Below are 6,579 nucleotides of genomic sequence, written 5' to 3' on the forward strand. Positions count from 1 at the left end.
CCTTGTCCCAGTGTCACCAAAAACCCGTTTTTCAAAAATTTTACAGACTAAGGCTTTTTCGGCCTCCAATGCAGAAGTGTGAAGTTTTTCACACACTTTCCTTTTTACCACTGACCCAAGTTGCCTTCCCAAGTTGCCTTGCATGTCCTAATAGTCTTTTCACATGTAAAAACATTTTCTTCAAGCATGAAATCTCTATGCTTAGGCCTTCATAACCACATAAAACATACACTTCCTGGATCTCCTTGCTTGTTCTTGAGCCCTGGTCACTGCTCAATAAATGTGTGAGCTTCAAATAGACTTTTTCTGCTTCTGCTTGCTCTTTTTCCCATCATGGAAGCGGATTTGCACGACATCACGCACTTCGATACCAAAAACTCTTAAAATCCGGTCATGCCAAGTCTGGTTGTGACAATAGAAATTATGGACGAGAATCCCAGTCCAAGGGATCCGGGTGTTGGTTTGAGTCGATGCAAAATCAAGGGTTCAAGAGAGGTAGGATCCTGATCTGCAATTTCCCTTGGATGGTTCTCACAATTGTGGAAACACTCCCTCCAAGGCCTAATCTGACTAATACAGGGAGAAGTGGTTCAAACACACCCATGCCGTCTATAACATAATTGTGGTATGAGGAAGAAGGAGCGGTTTGCAGGAATTCCCATGTTGATTCCAGACCCTCAACGTTGCCTTGGCATAGTGGCAATAATCATTAGGGCCAAAAACGACTCAAAAAGGGCTGTGTAAGGAATTGGTTAAATTACTAATTAGCAGAGCCGTTTGTGGTCAAAACGGCTCCAAATTTGTCCGTTTTGGTCATTTAAAGCATATCTACGCAATCTAAAGCGTATCTAGGTACATATCTCTAAATATTCAAAAAGATATCGTTTTCTTCACATTCCTTTGTGGCTCACCTTGAAATTTGTTTTCATTTACTTCACTTGGCGGCAAATAGTTGTTTCCAATTTTGAATCTCTCTTTTTTCTCTCACCTTTCGCGAGCTTTTTCTCTTCTTCTCTGATACACCTTCTTCTCTGCTGCTACGTTATTTTCATTATACTTTCTGCTCCTTCATTTCTTACAATGACTAATACATCTTCCACTAGTGATAACTGCAAGTTTCACTTGAACATTAAGCTAAGCCAGGAATAGGCTACTACGCGGAGTGTCTATCAAAGACCAGTTACAACTGCAAATGAAGCACAACAACTTCGCAATGAGGGAAAGAAACACATTGATATATGGACAGATGGGAGCTTGTATCCACCGGATCCTAGCACTGGAAGGTATCCATCTTTTAACACACCTCATGATTTGATGAGATTTGTTGGTGATGGGGTTGATGGCTTACTAGCATATAGTTCTAGGTTATCTCATTTACACATTGATCATACACATTACATTCAATATCTCAAAACTATTTTGTCTTCAAATGCAATAAGAATTTTAGAGCTTGAAAACCAAATAGCATCTCTAAAACAAAAAAATCACCAACTTCGGTCTTTAAAATAAACTCCAATAGGATTAAGAGCACGAGTAAAACGAATGAGAGATGTAGTAAACTTAACAGAAGGTTCTGGACAAAGAAAAAAAAGATTAAAGATTACTAGAGAACATGTGACTAGTCTTTTAGGATTTGATATGTCCAATGGTCAAGAAAGGGTGAGACTTTTGAATGAGGTAATGAACAAAAGTGATATTCTTAAACTTTTCAAACTTCCTGAAAATCAAACTCAGAAAAAATTGGTATTTCAAAGTTTACTGAAAGATATGGGTTTACTGGAACCTTCTCAAATGCAAGACGTTTGTGACACAGTGGGGGTGAGTAGAAGGGGTTACAGGGCCATCCCTAAAACCTGGTTTCAGGTTTTAAAGTATTACAAGATTAAAGCTTTTGGGTTGCCTAGGCCTCATAATGTTGGGAAAGTTAGGACTCTATTAAACGAAGAAATACCCGAACATTTTGGAGAGTACTATCATATAGAAGGAATGATGCCATATGAAAAACAAAAAAAAAAATCTTCTTTTGAGTATAAGGTTTTTAATAACATTTGGATGAGTATAAAAAATGTTCAATCTGCTATGGTGAGATACTATAATATGCAAGAAGTAGATTGTGAAGGAAAACTTATATTTGTTCTAAAATTGGATGAAGCTCAAATTCAAAAATGTCAAAAAATGGAAAGAATATCCATATCCCTTATGAATAGAGCATTGGACTATAGCTAGGGTAAGCTTGATTCCCCATACCACAAAACTCAATCAGAAATGGAACTACCAGTAGAAAATCACGATACATTGAAATGGCTGTTTTTGCAGACCGATATCCCTTCTGTTATACAGGACCAAAATGCAGGTGAAAAACTCTGTGTAGATGGCATGGGTGACTTTTTTATAGAATGGCACTTGAGTGCCGACCTAAAAGCATTAAAGTGCATGTTTGGTGTATGTAGAGGTGCCAATACCAAGTATCCATGTCTATATTGCATGGCAAGCACTGGAACAAAAGGATGGCTTGCACAACACGAGGTTGGAAAAGCACCATCGAGGAATAGTATTAACGTCATCGACTACCCATCGTCTTCTATGATTTGGGATCCAATTCTAACAATAGATTTAAAAAATGTACATATATGCACAATGCATGCAGAGATTAGAATCTTGGACAAATTGCTTCGACTCCATCTTGACTATGCATATTCTATTAAGCCAACTAAACTTGCAGACAAGTGCATAGAAAAATGCGAGGCTTTGCTCTCTCAAATGGGTTTTCATGGTGGTCAAGTGCATCTAAAAAAAGATCCCACTCTTTCAAAAGGAACCGGTGATGTTTTACAAGATGTTTCAATGGGTGGAGCAAAAGCCAGAAGATTTTCGAGTAACCATGACAACAAACAAGTTGATGCTATGTGGAACTGCTGGAAGGATCTTTGTGTTATAACAACCAATGTCAAAAGTAGACCAGATGTAGCCAACAAATGCATGGAAGTGTGGAAGAAGCTCGACAATTTTTTGAAAGTTTTGAGACAACAAGTTAGCTCTGCTACTTATGCAGATGACTTTAAAAAGACACTAAAGCTTTTAATAACTGCTATTACAGATGCTTGGGGAGCAAAAGACATCACATATTACTTGGTGAGTATTCAATTACTTTCTAAAGTCTGGATAGGATTTTACTTTTCATCCTATTGAGTTCAACTAACTTTTTTTTTATTTTTAGCATATTCTGTACCTGCATGGACCATATTTTTCAAAACAAGGACCCCTTGCAACATGGAATACTCAGGGAATGGAAAAATCTCACTATCAAGCAAGGACTTATTTTTTCAAATGTACGAGAAAGGGAGGTGGACAAAGAAGGAGCAATGCACTAAAGGAATTATTCAATTGGTTCTATAGGAGGCAATTACAATGGATGAGATCAAACAACCATGCTGCTCAACCACAGATCTGAGATTAATGCTTCACTTTGAAACTTTGTACTTCTTTCTAAAGAGATCCAAATTCAAAAAAGATATTTTGGTGAAAAAAATTGTCAAATTTACATCAGTTTTTGATTTTTTTAATATCTCCAGGCATGTCACCCCTATATCTCAAAAACTTTCTTCTTTTATAGCCCCCAAGAAGGTTGACATTTGTCTCCTCAGCTGCTGCTGCATAGCTAGAGTAGCAAAGAAAGTATCCTGCTCTTGAGGCATTGAATCCTGCAGCATATCCAAACATTCGAAGTGCTGCTGCTCTCTCAAGTAGGATAGTCTTGTTTGCATTGATTTGAAGGGGAGTGTACCCTAAAAACCCTGACAATATCTTCAGTGCAAACATTGGCAACTCAGGATCTTCAGAATACTGCATGTGGAAAGCACAGAAGGTGGCACTATCCAATGTAGGCATGTAGTGCATGAGAGAGGAGGCATCCCTTCTTGAAGAGCCCTCTATTGCTTTCCCTCTCAAGCCTTTAGCTCTCCCAAGAAAATTGTCTTTGTCAAGGAGTTCAATCTACAAAACAAGACAATGATTAATTAAAACTAACTTGAAAAAAAAGAAAGATTTCAGTAGGGAGATCATCTTTTGCAATTCATCTTCGGCAATGAATTTTTCTTGAAGGAGATTGCATGGTCCGGTCATCTCTCTTATGTCAACTTCCTTTCCAACTTTTTTCAGCTTAAAGTCTCTGCCAAAAGATTGGATGCCAAGCTCAACAAGCCTCTTCTCAAAATCCTCATCTTTGAGGGAAGGTTTTTCCTCTTCCACTCTTCTCATGCATAGAGCAAGTGCATCCGGAGCAGGCAAAAAATCTTTATTGGATGTATGAAGATCAAGTGCCAAAAACTCCTCTTTTGACTCTTCTTCTGTGTCAATAAAATATTTGGCCACCTCAGAAGCTTCAGAAATGGTTGCAATACAATAGTCCTCCCTCATATTAAGCAAACACTGGATATGATGGAGAGGAATATACTCTTTCCCATTGATAAAGAAGTAGGGAAGGTTTGGAATAGTAAGGGAAGCTTCAGATACCTCTACATCATCTGTTGGCTCATCAATGACAGTACTAGCTCTAAATTGAGCCACATCAAAATTTGCACTCTCCTGCTCCTCAGCTGCAACATCAACTTCCTCCTCTTTTAGAATTTCACTTTTTTCAAGCTGCAAAACTGTGGAAAAATTTTTATTTGTTGCCTCATCTGTATCTTTCACTTCATCAGCTTTGCCTTGCATGTCAACTTTAAGGAACAAAAAGAAAAGAAAAGCAACTTCTTTTGGAACAAGGTTACAAGGTTTCAAATGTAATTGACAAGAAATGGTAGGTGGACAAACAAAGGAAGTCTTCTTAGAAAATCTTCCAAACCTCCTTGTTACTTTGCTCTTCTCAATTGAGTTTGTAGTATATTCGGTTAGATGACAATAAGCCTTCCCATCTAAAACCAAACACTTTCCTTCAACTGCTTCTTCAAACTCTTTGAATTCTTCTGCCAAGAAGTCTTTCAAATGGTCTAACAAAGCTGCAAGATCAAACACAGGATTGAATATTTCATATGCTTTGGTGTACACCTCCATGTCACCACCATCCATCGCAGCCACCAATAGTTTCTCACTTGGACTCTCCTCCAAAATCTCCTCTCGGCCTTCCATCATGGTAGAGGAGAAGTCGCCAGGTAAAGTTAGGTACAAGTGCCAATGTACCGCACCAAAACGAATCCGAACCACGCGATAGGTGCTTGATCCAAGCTTCTGAAATGCCTCCCTGCACGTCGTGCAGGACAAAGTCACACAAACACCAAACGGACCAAACGATGCGATAGACGCTAGACCTAGCCTTTGGAATTGCGTCCCTGCGCGTCGTGCGGGACCAAGCCACACAAAACCGTAAAACAACACCAAACGACGCGATAGGCGTTCGACCCAACCTATGGAACTTCTTCTCTGCGCGTCGTACGTGACAAGGCAAACAAGGAGTGATAGTGTCCACCAATGTGCAATTTGTAAAGATGAGATAGTGCGAAGCGAAAGGATTACACAAAAATAGATAATATCTCGCATCGTATGCAACAAATGAACGTGCAACATTTTTAAAAATCGAGACCAAGCTTTATATATATCCGATATATAACTGTTAGTGACACGTGTCAGCCATGCACACGTGCCACGTGGCATGACTACAACGGTCGTCGTACGGACGGCTTTTTGTATATAAACCCTTGTCACGTGCTCATTTTGTGCTTTCTTCTATACTCGACATTTGCGTCGTGTCGTCCTCAACTACCCGTACACTTGTCATCCGTCCACTAAGCCAAGCCAAGTTTCTTCTCAACGACGCGACCGGAACTGTTGGGCATGTGGGCGCACCTTCTACTTTCTACCACTTCCTAAGCGTCCCTTACGACGCGATAGGCGCAAGTCCTAGAGTCTCGGTGAACCCCTCATCGCGTCGTGCGGTGGGTCGACTCGGCATAAAATTTTGACCTCGCATACGATGCTCTATACCATTTCCTAAGGTGTTTGTGTGCCTTCTACCGCGTTGTGGAAGTCTCTTTCTCCAAATACTCATGGTTTCCCATACGACGCGATAAGCGTATGTTGCAACTGTTAGGTGGGTCTCTCATCGCGTCGTGCGGGGCTTCTCGGCTTAAAGATTTCACCTCACACACGGCGCGATACGTCGATGTTCTAGGTTGTGGTTGCACCCTCTATCGCGTCGTACAGGCAGTTCTGTGATATTCTTTTTGCATGTTCCTGTGGTCACGTACGACGCTTTCCACAGCTTGGGTCACCCTTCTATCGCGTCGCGTTACCCTTCTCTTCACACACGGTGCGATAGAAACATCTTGAAGGTTGTGGCCTACCCCTCTGTCGCGTGGTGTGTTCTTTTACCCAAATGGCCAGGACTAAGCAAACTGCAAGGAAGGTCTACCAAGCCCCAACTGATCCAGAAATAGGTGATGCTGAGAAAGATGCAGAGAAAGCACCCCCTCCACAACCTCGTCAGAGGCCCAATTCCATAAAAAGATTGAATTATCAGGTGAAGTCCCTAAGAGAAATAAGAAAAGCACAAAAGTCTACTTGTCTACTAATTCCAAAGCTCTC

This window comes from Adiantum capillus-veneris, chromosome 28 (assembly GCF_014529385.1).
Source record: "Adiantum capillus-veneris isolate H3 chromosome 28, ASM1452938v2, whole genome shotgun sequence".
NCBI classification, from domain to species: domain Eukaryota; kingdom Viridiplantae; phylum Streptophyta; class Polypodiopsida; order Polypodiales; family Pteridaceae; genus Adiantum; species Adiantum capillus-veneris.